Genomic DNA, 11,582 nt, shown 5'->3' with positions numbered 1-11,582 from the left:
CCCCCACCCCGACCCCGCGGACGCGGGCCGGGCGGTGGCGGCTCGGGGTCTGGCGCCCGGCGCCCGTCCCCCGGGCCCCATTGTTCCCTGGCGGCCGTCCCGGGCCCTCCGGGCCAACCCCCCGGGCACCCCGGCGTCCCCCAACTCACGGCTCTGGGGTCTGGGAAAAGCCGGAAGGCAGAATCCAGCCCCAGGGGACTTAACCCCTTCAGTACCCTGCCTGGGGGGCGGGCTAGCTGCTGAGGACTCTGGGGTCTTTCTCTAGGGGTGATCCCAGGCTGAGAACCCGGGGACCAGTTCAGGGTGACTGGGACGGAGCCGGAAGTGACCCCAGCTTCCCGGGCCCCTCTAGCCTGGAGTCAGAGATTCAGCTCTATGGGATTTAACCCTTTGGCTCCCGCAGCCTGGGGGGAGGAAAAAGGGGAGGTGGAGGAGTATCGAGGTGGCGGACACAACGTCCTCTGTGTACTTCAAGGGGAGACAGGCAAGACAGACCAGCCCTCTCTCGGAGGAATCCTCTGCCAGCGAGGGTCTCCAGATTTCTGGCTGATCTGCACTTGGCAGGGGCTCTGCCAGCCACGCCCCGTAAAATAAATAAATTCATTCATTAAAAACCTGATCTTAGATTTGGCGGCTGCTGGTCCCCTAGGGCCAGCTTTTGTTGGGACACCGACCCTGGAATGGAACTCAACTGGCTGGATTCTGAGGCCTGAGCAGGTGAACCAGGAGAAAAAACACAGTATAGACTAAAAATGACTTAATAAGTCACCACAGCGAGGGTTTGAGGGGAAGACACAAGTGCAGCCAGGAGGGCGGTTGTGGCCGCCTGTGCGTCTGGGCTCCAGCCCACTGGGAATCTGGGAAATGTGAGGAGGAAACTGAAACACAAGGTGGCAGAAGGGAAGCCAGTGGGTGCCCCTAGCTAAGCAGGCAAGAGCCATTCCCAGTCCAGGGGCGCTCTGAGGAAACCTTAACAATCCCTGGAAACACTGGGGTCTTCACAAGGCCCAGGGTTCTTACACTGTAGAGTTTTACAGCTGTTATCTCCTCTTTAACGCAATCTGATAAGGTGGGAGAATGTATAAATCTTAAAGGTGAGGAAGCTGACCCAAGAGGCAAAGTGCTCAGAGCCACATTATCATTTACATGATAATGATAGTATTTAAATAGATATATTTGTCTTGTGAAGGTGATCATTCCCCAGGTACTATGCTGAACACCAGCCTCAGAACTGAACAAGAGTGAGGCTTTCCAGTTGCACTGCCAGGCATTCAAATCCACCAGCAGCTCTGTGAGAAAGGCAGGCAATCCTCTCTGGTGTGTTTTGTTGTTGTGTGCCTTTGAGTCAGGACCAACCAATTGACCCTCCAGCAGGTTTGCAGAAGCAGTAAATATACAGGAAGACATTGTCCATCCCACTCCTGCAGAGCAGCTGGATTTGAACCATGCGCCTTTGAGATTGCAGTGCAGCTTCATACCACTAGGCCACCAAAGCTTCCTGCCCTGTGTCATTTATGCCTCTCAAAACCCGATGAGGGTCAGCTGTGAGTCACTTCTGACTCGTTGGCACGTAACAAACACCCTCAGAAAGCTCGACTCCATCCACATCATTAGGGTCTACTCTACTCGGAGGAGGCATTTCTTTCCTAGGGGTGTATTGGGCACCCTCCAGCTCGTGGGGTGTTATGTCACATAATGTCCTGCTGTTATTCATAAGATTTTCATTGCCATTTTAAAAACAATGGCTCACCGTCATGCTCTTCTTCCTAGTCTTTCTCAGTCTGAAAGCTCATGGTAACCTTGCTGGTATGTATGTGCCTTAGCTTCTCACCTCACAGCGACGCACAAGCCATCACAGGACGACAGTCTACCAAGGGTAGGGACGGGAGGGTGGAGCCCAGCTGCACCATGCGGATAGAGTAAAATTGTGGGGAGTTTTCATTTGTTATTGTGTCACAACTCAAGATGAGAAGTAGCAGCAAACATCTTAATAATGAGAACACGGAATGTATGAAGCATGAATCCAGGAAAATTCTAAGTTCTTGAAAACGAAATACTTAAAGAGAGGCATTAATAATCCAAAATAGTCTGGCATTGGCTATTTTGAATCAGACAGCATATGATCTAGTATGCCAAGAATGGCAAGTTGAAGAGGAACCGTGTCACGCTCATTGCCAGAAAGAATATTTCGAGAAGTAGTATGCTGTCAGTGATAGAAGAATATCCATGTACCTACAAGGAAGACCCGTTAGTACAATTATTCAAATATACGTACCAACCTCCAATAGGAGAGATGAAGAAGTTGAAGATTTTGACCAACGTATGCATCCTGAAATTAATCAAATATATAATCATGATGCACTGATAATTCCTAGTGATTGGAATATGAAAATTGGGGAATAGGACCAGCAGTTGGAAAATAGGAGGTTTGAAATGACACCAAATAGGATTTTCAAGATTGGGAATAGCTTTTTATCAACCTCATAAATGGTGGTTATAATAGTGGGTTTTGCCAGATGGAATATGCAGGAATCAAATTGACTATGTCTATGGAAAAAGGCAGTAGAGATGCTCAATGTCATTATGACAAGGCCAGTGACCAATAGTGGAACAAATCACTAAGTGCTCATATGTAAGATTAAGTGGAAACTAAAAGAAGAAACAAGTCCAGGGAAGACAAAGTATGACCCCACGCGTATCTCATTAAAGTTTAGAAACCATCTCAAGAATAAATTAGACAAATTGCACACTAATGACCAAAGACTAGCCAAGCTGTGGAGGAGATCATGCATGAAGAAACCAAAACATCATTAAAAAGACAGGAAAGGGGGAGAAAAACCCACCCCAAAATGAATGTCAGACTAAAAAGTGACTAGTAGATCAGAAGAGATTTACTCTTGAAGGAAAAATATTAAGCTCATGGAAGAAATGGTGGTGCCAAAGAAAGACCTGAGAGATTTCAAAAACAGCTTGAGAAAATAAAGCATTACAATGAAATATGCAAAGACCTCAGGCTAGAAAACCAAAGGGGAAGAATAAAGTTGGTATTTCTTAAGCAGAAAGAAAACAGAGGAACCATTAAAGATTCAAGTTGCAATATTTAATGGTTTCCTTGGGGGAAAATAATAAATGGCACAAGAAGTATCAAAAGAAGATGGGGAAAATAGAGAGTCACTATACCAAATAGAGTTGGCCAACGTTCAATCACTTTGGGAGGTAGCATAAGATCAAGAACTGATGTTATTGAAGAAGGAAGTCCGAACTGCTCTGAAGGCATTGCTGATAAACAAGGGTTCAGGGATTGATGGAACACCATTGGAGATGTTTCAGCAAATATATGCAAGCTGGAAGCACTTACTAATCTCTGACCAGAAATTTGGAAGACCTGGCCAACTGGAAAAGCTTCATTTACATGCCCATATCAGAAAGGTAATTTGACAGAAGGTGGAGATTATCAAAAAGTGTCATTAATGTCACACACAAGTAAGTTTTGCTGAAGATTATTAAAAAAATATTTAAGCAATACAGTCGCAGAGTATTTTAAAAAATTCAAACCTAGTTCTAAAGCTTGTTGTTGTTGATTGCTTTCGAGTGGATCACGATTCATAATGACCCTGTGAACAAAAGGCCTGAATCCCCTCTACAACTATCGACATTTATCAAAGTTCACAGAATTTCCGGAGGCATGTTATTTAGGAAGTGGATGTCATACCTGCTTCCAAATCTATCATAGTATGTTATTTTTTTTTTATGTGCCATTTGGTCACCTGAGATGTATAGCGACCCTATGTGCAGCAGCTCTGAACCCTTCCTGTCCTGTTCTAAGCCAGTCTCACTAATTCTGATACACCAACCCTCATCGCCCCAGTCACTGTATCAATACATCTCATCCAGGATCTCCCTCTCCTGTGCGGTCCGTTCACCCTTCCAAGCATGATGTCCTTCTCCAAGGACCATTTCCTCCTGGCCACATGCCAAAAGTAAGTGAGGCAGAGCTTCAAATCCTAGCCTTCAAGGAAAGACTTGGTTAGCTTTACCCTCTTCAAGACAGACCTATTGGTTTTCTTGGCAGTCCGTGGTATGTTCAAGACTTTTCTCCAGCACCACAACTCAAAGACATCTCTTCTTCTTTTGTCATCCTTAGTCATCATCCAACTCTCTGAAGCATAACAATTAATAGAGAAGACCATGGTCTGGGTTAGGCACACCTTTGTATCTAGAGTGACATCGTTGCTCTTCAGCACTCTGGAGAGGTCCTTGACAGCAGCTTTTCCCAATGAAATGCATCTTTTTATTTCCTGACTCCTGGTGTTAAAAGTGTTAATTGTGGATCCAAGCAAGCTGTAAATGCTAACAACCTCAATCTGTTCTCCATCTATTATCGTGCTGCCAATTGGCCCAGTGCTGAGAATATTTGTCTTCTTGATGTTGAGCTTCAATCCATATTGAAGACTACAGTTCTTGATCTTTTGCAGCAAGTGCTTCAGGTCCTCCTCAGTTTCAGCAAGCGAGGTTGTGTCATCTGTATATCACAGGTTGTTAATGAGTCTTCCTCCAGTCCTGACGCCACACTCCTTCTCATAAAGCCCTGCTTCCCGAATGATCTGTTCTGCATACAGACTGAAAAAGTGCAGGGACAGGATGCATTCCTGACACATTCCTTTCCTGATTTTGAACCATGCAGTGTTTCCTTGCTCTGTACTGAGGACTGCTGCTTGGTCCAAGTATAGGTTTCATATAAGCATGATCAAGTGCTCTGAAATTCTCATTTTCCTCAAGGGTAGTCACAATTTATTGTGATACATACAGTAAAATGCTTTTGCATAGTCAATGAAACACAGAAATTATTCTGGTACTCTCTGCTTTCTGCTAAGATCCATCTGACACAGACAATAATGTCCCTAGTGCCATAACCTCTTATAAACCCAGCCTATATTTCTGGTAGTTCTCTGTTTAAAGCTTATATAGACCAATTATTGATGTCAGGTGTATGTTGGCTGAAAGTAGAGCATACCCCAGAAAGACATTTAGCACAAAGGCATTTGACTGTGTCAATTGTGAAAAATATGAATAGCATTTCAAAGAATGGGAATTCCAGAACAATTAATTAATTGTACTCATGTAGGGTATGTACATGTTCTGTTTGGACAAAGGACACTGCATGGTTTAAAATTAGGAAAGATGTTTCTCCAGACTGTATTTTAGACCACACACTATTCAAAGTGTATGCTGAGCAAATAATCTGAGAAACTGGATTATATAATTGAATATCATAGGATTAGGATTGAAGGAAGACTCATGGGATATGCAGATAATGCAAACTTGCTTGCTGAAAGCAAAGAAGACTTGAAGCATTTCCTAATGAAGATAAAAGACTACAGCCTTCAGTGTGGATTACGTCTCAACATCCATCTTACATATGGCTATATCATCCACTATCCCTCCCTCCTGTTTCAAGACCTGGTTCTCTTTATTTCTCCCCATTCTAGAAAGGTATGAGCTCCACTGGTCTAATCCATGATTATCTGAGGGAAGAAACCCCAGGGAGGATACCTGGGAACAGCAATTGCTTCTGGGGAGGAAGACTGAGGGTCGAGTGATCAGTCACACACAGAAAGGAGAAAATGCAACCAGGAAAGCATGGTCCACCTTCCTCAGACATATTTCCACTCTTTGTAAATTTGTTTTTTAGCCACTTTTACAAAAGACCTACCTTAATATCTGTTTTTGCTAATTGAAAGAAATCTGAAGAGGACTTATCCTTGTACACACACCCCACACACACACACCCTCAAAAAAAGCAAACTCACCCAGAGATAGTTTCAAGTCAAAACTATAAGTCAAGCTCAAATCTTAACACGTTGTGACACTATATTAAAATTACAACTGCACCTTCGTTGTTTTGGTTGATGAAAAGTGTACTTAGTGGATTATTCCATATGGTTTTTCTATAGTTTTTGCCTTTGACTTTGCCTCATGACAAGGTAGGCAAGGTTTATTGTCCAAAAGAGCTTCCTCTAGCCTTTGAATTTGACTTTGACCACATAACTGGGCAGGAACATGCAAATAAGCTGCATAGTCTATCCATGAAGACATTGGTCAGTTTTGTCATTCTGCCAGGTTTAAATTGAGCAGGTCCAGTGGTGGAAATTGGGAAGGTCACTACCAGCAGAAAATGCAGTACATGTCCTTTGGGGTCAGAAATTTCTGTGCCAGTCAGACAGGGACCTAAATGAGAGCTGCATCAGCAGAGAACCAGAGATTGACATTAGGGATGACTTGCAACTGCTGCCCCAGGGAGCCAGAGCCAGGGACTTCCATTCACGCTTGCTGGAGGACTTGGGGGAAATATTAGCAGGACTAAAAGAGCTTTTTAATACAGACTAAATCCTAAAGGCTGAATATCAAAGGGTCTGTAAGTTCCCATAAGGAGCTGTTCAGACTGAGGAATTGTATCCTGTTGCCAACCTGAACTGCAGTATTTGCTTTCTTAATAGTGTTGTGTACCAAGAGTCGGAACCGACTCGTGAGAAAGAGATTGTTTCCATGGCCACTGCAGCATATGCAGGATGAAACGCACCTGCTCCCCAAGTCGGAATATGTTAGCAGCACCAGCCAGATTCAGGTTGCTGTGGCGCCAAAACCAAGGTTATGGGCACTGCGGCTATCCTCGCCAATCCGGCGCTAAAATGATGAACATTAGGCGAGTTTTGGAGATGAGGAATCCTGTTCACAAGATTAGAAGAGAGGCTTCTGCGGTGAGGGAACAGTTTTGAAGATGCAGAGGCTATTTTTCTGGGTGAAGGAGCTTGTTGCAGAGGCCATGGGAATCAGATTTGTTTACATGGGAACTGGATTGTTTCCATGACCACTAAATTTTTCAGCTGATGAGGAGACAAGTCGTGAAGATGCACAAGGCTGTTTTCTGCGTGATTAATCCTGTTGCCATAAATTCAGAAGAGTGCGGGTCAAGGCAGGGAAGGGGAACGGTGTGTATCCTTAGGTACTTCCTTTCCCAAGATGAAGGCACAGTGTGCCTGCAAGCATATGCAGTATGAAACGCACCTGCTCCCTAACCCAGAATATGTGAGCAACTCCAGCCAGGCTCTGGCTGCTGGAGAGCAGCAGGCGCCAAAGCCAAGGTTGATGGGTCCTGCGACGGGCCCCACCCACCTCGCACTGACGTGCTGACCATAAGGCGATTTTTGGAGGTAAGGAATCTTTGTGCAAGATCAGGAGAGAGGCTATGGTGGTGAGGATGACTGTGAAGATGCAGAAGCTATAGTTCCTGGTGAAGGAGCTTGTTGCCATGGTTACCAGGTGGGTTGCCATGGTAAACAGCCTGCTTGCCAGGAACACCGGATTTGTTTACATGGCAACTGGATGGTCTGTCTATGGCCACTAAATTTTGACGGCTCTTGAGGGGACCCGTTCTGAAGGTGCACAAGGCTGTTTTCAGAGTGATTATTCCTGTGGCCATGGATTTGGGGGACCAGGGGCCAAATGCAGTGAAGGAAGCGGGTGTCAATCCTTAGCTTCCAACTTCCTTTCCCGAGATGAAGACACAGTGTGCCTGCAAACATATGCAGGATGAAACGTACCTGCTCCCTAACTCAGAATATGTGAGCAGAACAAACCAGGATGCAGCTGCCGAAGGGCAGCAGGCGTCCAAGGCCAAGGTTAATGGGTCCTGCTGCTAACCACACCCCCCAAGGCGGTTTTTGGAGTTGAGGGATCTTTTTGCAAGGTTAGGAGAGAGGCTATGGTGGTTGGGGACAGTTGTGAAGATGCAGAAACTATAGTTCCTGAGGCGTGACCTCGTTGCCATGGTCACAGGCAGGTTGCCATGGTAAACAGCCTGGTTTGCCATGGTAACCGGATTTGTTTACATGGCAACGGGATGGTTTCTATGGCCACTAAATTTCGTCCTCCCTTGAGGGGACCCGTTTTGAAGGTGCACAAGGCAGTTTTCTCAGACATTAATCCAGTTGCCGTAGATTTGGGAGACCGGGGGCCAAAGGCAGCATAGGAGGCGGGTGTCCAGGCTTAGCTTACAATTTCCTTTCGCAAGATGAAGACACAGTGTGCCTGCAAGCATATGCAGGACGAAATGCACCTGCTCCCTAACCCAGAATATGTGAGCAGCACCAGCCAGTCTCCGGCTGCTGGAGGGCTGCAGGCGCCAAAGGCCAAGGGGAAGGCGTCCTGCGGCGAGCCTCGCCCACCTCGAGCTGAATCGCTGACCAGAAGGCGATGTGGGGAGCGGAGGCGTCTTTGTGCCAGGTCAGGAGAGAAGCTACGGTGGTTCGGGGACGGTTCCGAAGACGCAGAAGCTGTGGTGCCTGGTGCGCGGGCTTGTGGCCATCGGTACCAGGTGGGTTGCCAGGTAAACAGCCTGGTTTCCATGGTAACTGGGTGTGTTTACATGGGAACCCGATGGTTGCTATGGCCATTCCGCTTCCTCAGTTCTTGGTTGGCCCGGTGTTGAAGGTGCACGAGGCTGTCTTCAGAGGGCCGGATCCCGCAGCCATGGATTCGGGAAAGCGGGTAACAGCTCCAGGCAGCACAGGAGCTGGGTGTCCAGCCTTACCTTCCTGGTAGCCTCTGACCAGCATTCCCAGCTGGCCGGCAGGCTTCGGCAGGACGCAAGGCACCCTGCTCCTTAACCCAGAATATGTGCGCAGCAGCAGTCAGGTTCGGGATGAGGAGAAGCAGGCGCCAAAGCCAAGGTTGATGGGCCCTGCGACTGTCCTCGCCCACCTGGCGCTAAAAGGATGAATGTTAGGCGCGTTTTGAGGTGAGGAATCTTGTTCACAAGGTTAGGAGAGAGGCTGCTGTGGTTAGGGAACAGTATAGTGAAAGAAAAATACTGGAAAAGCATGCAAGTGGTGAGTCTAATAGAACATATAATTATTTCCACACAACAAGAAGACAATCAATTCCATTTTAAATATGGTTAAAGTCATCCTGTCGACATTTCTTCAAAGAAGATGTACATATATCCAAATAGTACATTAAAAGATGGTCAATATCATTAACATTTGAGAAAGGCTGTCAAAACCATGATTAAATACACTTCCCTTCTACTAAGATGACTGTTAAAACTGGGCATTGTTGACTGAGAGATTGTGGTAGATTCACACAACGGAATAAGATGCAGCACGCAGGAGCAATGATTTCAAATATTGCTATATAACTTGAGAGGGAATGGAGAGCATTATCCTAAGCGAACTAACTCAGTCCCATAAGGACAAATACTGTACAAGACCATGATTGTAGAAATAGAAAGATAACTAGTAAAACGGGTATGAAGATCCTGAGGGGGAGGGTAGAAGCAGAGGGGTGAGAATGGACAAGGTGCATAATCATAGGGTCACACGATCTGATGGGTAGAGAGAGGGATGGGTAAAGGAAATGAGAAAGATACAGCAGGGATCTGGAAAGACAGAGCAATGGTGAGCTTATTCCAGTGTTCATTAATTTTATAAAATATAATGAATGGGAATCACAATTTGAGTAAAGATTGTGTGAAAAACAATGTATATGAACTATATAAGCAAACCAGTATAAAATAAAATTTTATACCGTAAAGTTGGAACCGACTCATAGCTGGCCCTCCTGTGGGTTTTCAGAGGAGTTTAAAAGCACAGGAGGAGATTGCCCATCCTTCTCCCACGGAGCAGCTGGTGGCCTTGAATTGGGTATCTTCTGGATTGCAGCGCAGATTCTTGCCACTTGGCTACCAGTGCTCAGATATAAAATAAAAATTTATTTTATAAAGAGGCTGGGCATTGTCAAGTCAGCTCTGGCTTGTAGCAATGCCGTCTACAATAGGGGCATTGCCAACAACTACGTAGTGAGTTTTGCAAAGTTCTAGCATGTGATCTTGTGGTGTGGTGGGCATATTGTTCAAAATGGCTTTCCTAGGTTCCTTGTCTTGGGTTGGAATCTAAAAATAAGGTGAGAAGACCATTAATGATGGGCTTGGTTAGTCATCCCTCCAGATTTAAATTGAGCAGGTTTAGCACCAGAAAAGGAGGATCTCACTGCTAGCAAGAAAGAAGCAGTAACGAAATAGCTAGTGTCCCTTGGGGCCACAGAGATTTCTGCAAAGGACAGAGACTTATGTGAGAAAGAGCTGACCTGGAACTGCTGCCCCGCAGACCCAGAGCCAAGGACTTTTGCTCAAGCTTGCTGGAGGACTGGGAAAGAGACACTAAGAGAATAAACCCTGATCTAAAGCCCTGAGGCTGAAGGTCAAAGGTTCTGTGACCATATCTGAGATGCTGTCCTGACTGAAGAATTGTAGTCTTTTTCCATCTTCCACAGCAAGCTGCTAACTTCCATAATAAACTTCAAAAATATGAATATGAAAATAAATATGAATATGGTTATGTGAGCCATTGTAACATAGATATTTTGGCCTCAATGAGGGGTCCTGGGAGGTACAAACGGTTAGTGCTGGAATCAGCAGCATTAGGTCTGGGGGTGTAGTGGGGGCAGGGCACGTCTGGGCTCATGGGAACAAGTCTTGTGCTGTGGATGCTGCTTCCCCTTGTGAGGTCACTGGAAGGCAGCCATGGTCCTTCCCACATCACTCGCACTCTTTTTCTAGATCTCCTGGTGGTGTTTCTATCACCAGGGCATCTATACTTCTTCTGTCATCCTTAGGCATTGTCCAACTCTCTAAAGCATAACAAGTAATTGAAAAGACCATGGCCTAGATTGGATGCACCTTTGTATCTGGAGTGACATCGTTGCTCTTCAGCACTCTGGAGAGGTTTTACCAATGAGATTCATCTTTTGATTTCCTGACTCCTGGTGTTAAGAGTGTTGACTGTGGATCCAAGCAAGCTGTAAATGCTAACAACCTCAAATCTCTTCTCCATCTATCCTGGTGCTGCCAGTTGGTCCAGTGGTGAGAATATTTGTCTTCTTGATGCTCAATCCATATTGAAGACTACAGTCCTTGATCTTTTGCAGCAAGTGCTTCAGGTCCTCCTCAGTTTCAGCAAGCGAGGTTGTGTCATCTGTATATCACAGGTTGTTAATGAGTCTTCCTCCAGTCCTGACGCCACACTCCTCATAAAGCCCTGCTTCCCGAATGATCTGTTCTGCATACAGACTGAAAAAGTGCGGGGACAGGATGCATTCCTGACACATTCCTTTCCTGATTTTGAACCATGCAGTGTTTCCTTGCTCTGTTCTGAGGACTGCTGCTTGGTCCAAGTATAGGTTTTTTATAAGCACGATCAAGTGCTCTGAGATTCCCATTTTCCTCAAGATTAGTCACAATTTATTGTGATCCACACAGTCAAATGCCTTTGCATAGTCAATGAAACACAGAGAGATATTCTCCTGGTACTCTCTGCTTTCTGCCAAGATCCATCTGACATTGGCAATAACGTCACTAGTGCCATGACCTCTTCAAAACCCAGCCTGTATTTCTGGTAGTTCTCTGTCAATGTACTACTGTTCAAATCTTTTCTGGATAATCTTCAGCAGGATTTTGCTAGTGTGTGATATTAGTGATATTGATACTTTCCACACTCTGTCAGGTCACCTTTTTTTTGGAATGGGAA

General features: G+C 45.5%; 1 protein-coding gene across 1 annotated transcript in view; it reads right to left on the bottom strand.

Moving 5' to 3' along the window:
- Positions 1-323, bottom strand: part of ZNF629 (zinc finger protein 629) — a 6,096-nt gene extending 5,773 nt beyond the window's left edge. Inside the window, exon 1 of the mRNA XM_006896514.1 lies at positions 150-323. The gene's annotated coding sequence lies outside the window, so the exon portion shown is untranslated. The remainder of the gene's footprint in view (positions 1-149) is intronic.
- Positions 324-11,582: the final 11,259 nt, after the last annotated feature.

This window comes from Elephantulus edwardii, unplaced genomic scaffold, assembly GCF_000299155.1.
Source record: "Elephantulus edwardii isolate Elephantulus edwardi_28Jun2011 unplaced genomic scaffold, EleEdw1.0 scaffold00186, whole genome shotgun sequence".
NCBI lineage: Eukaryota > Metazoa > Chordata > Mammalia > Macroscelidea > Macroscelididae > Elephantulus > Elephantulus edwardii.
The sequence above is the reverse complement of the archived record's forward strand: the minus strand, read 5'-3'. Positions and strand labels throughout refer to the sequence as shown.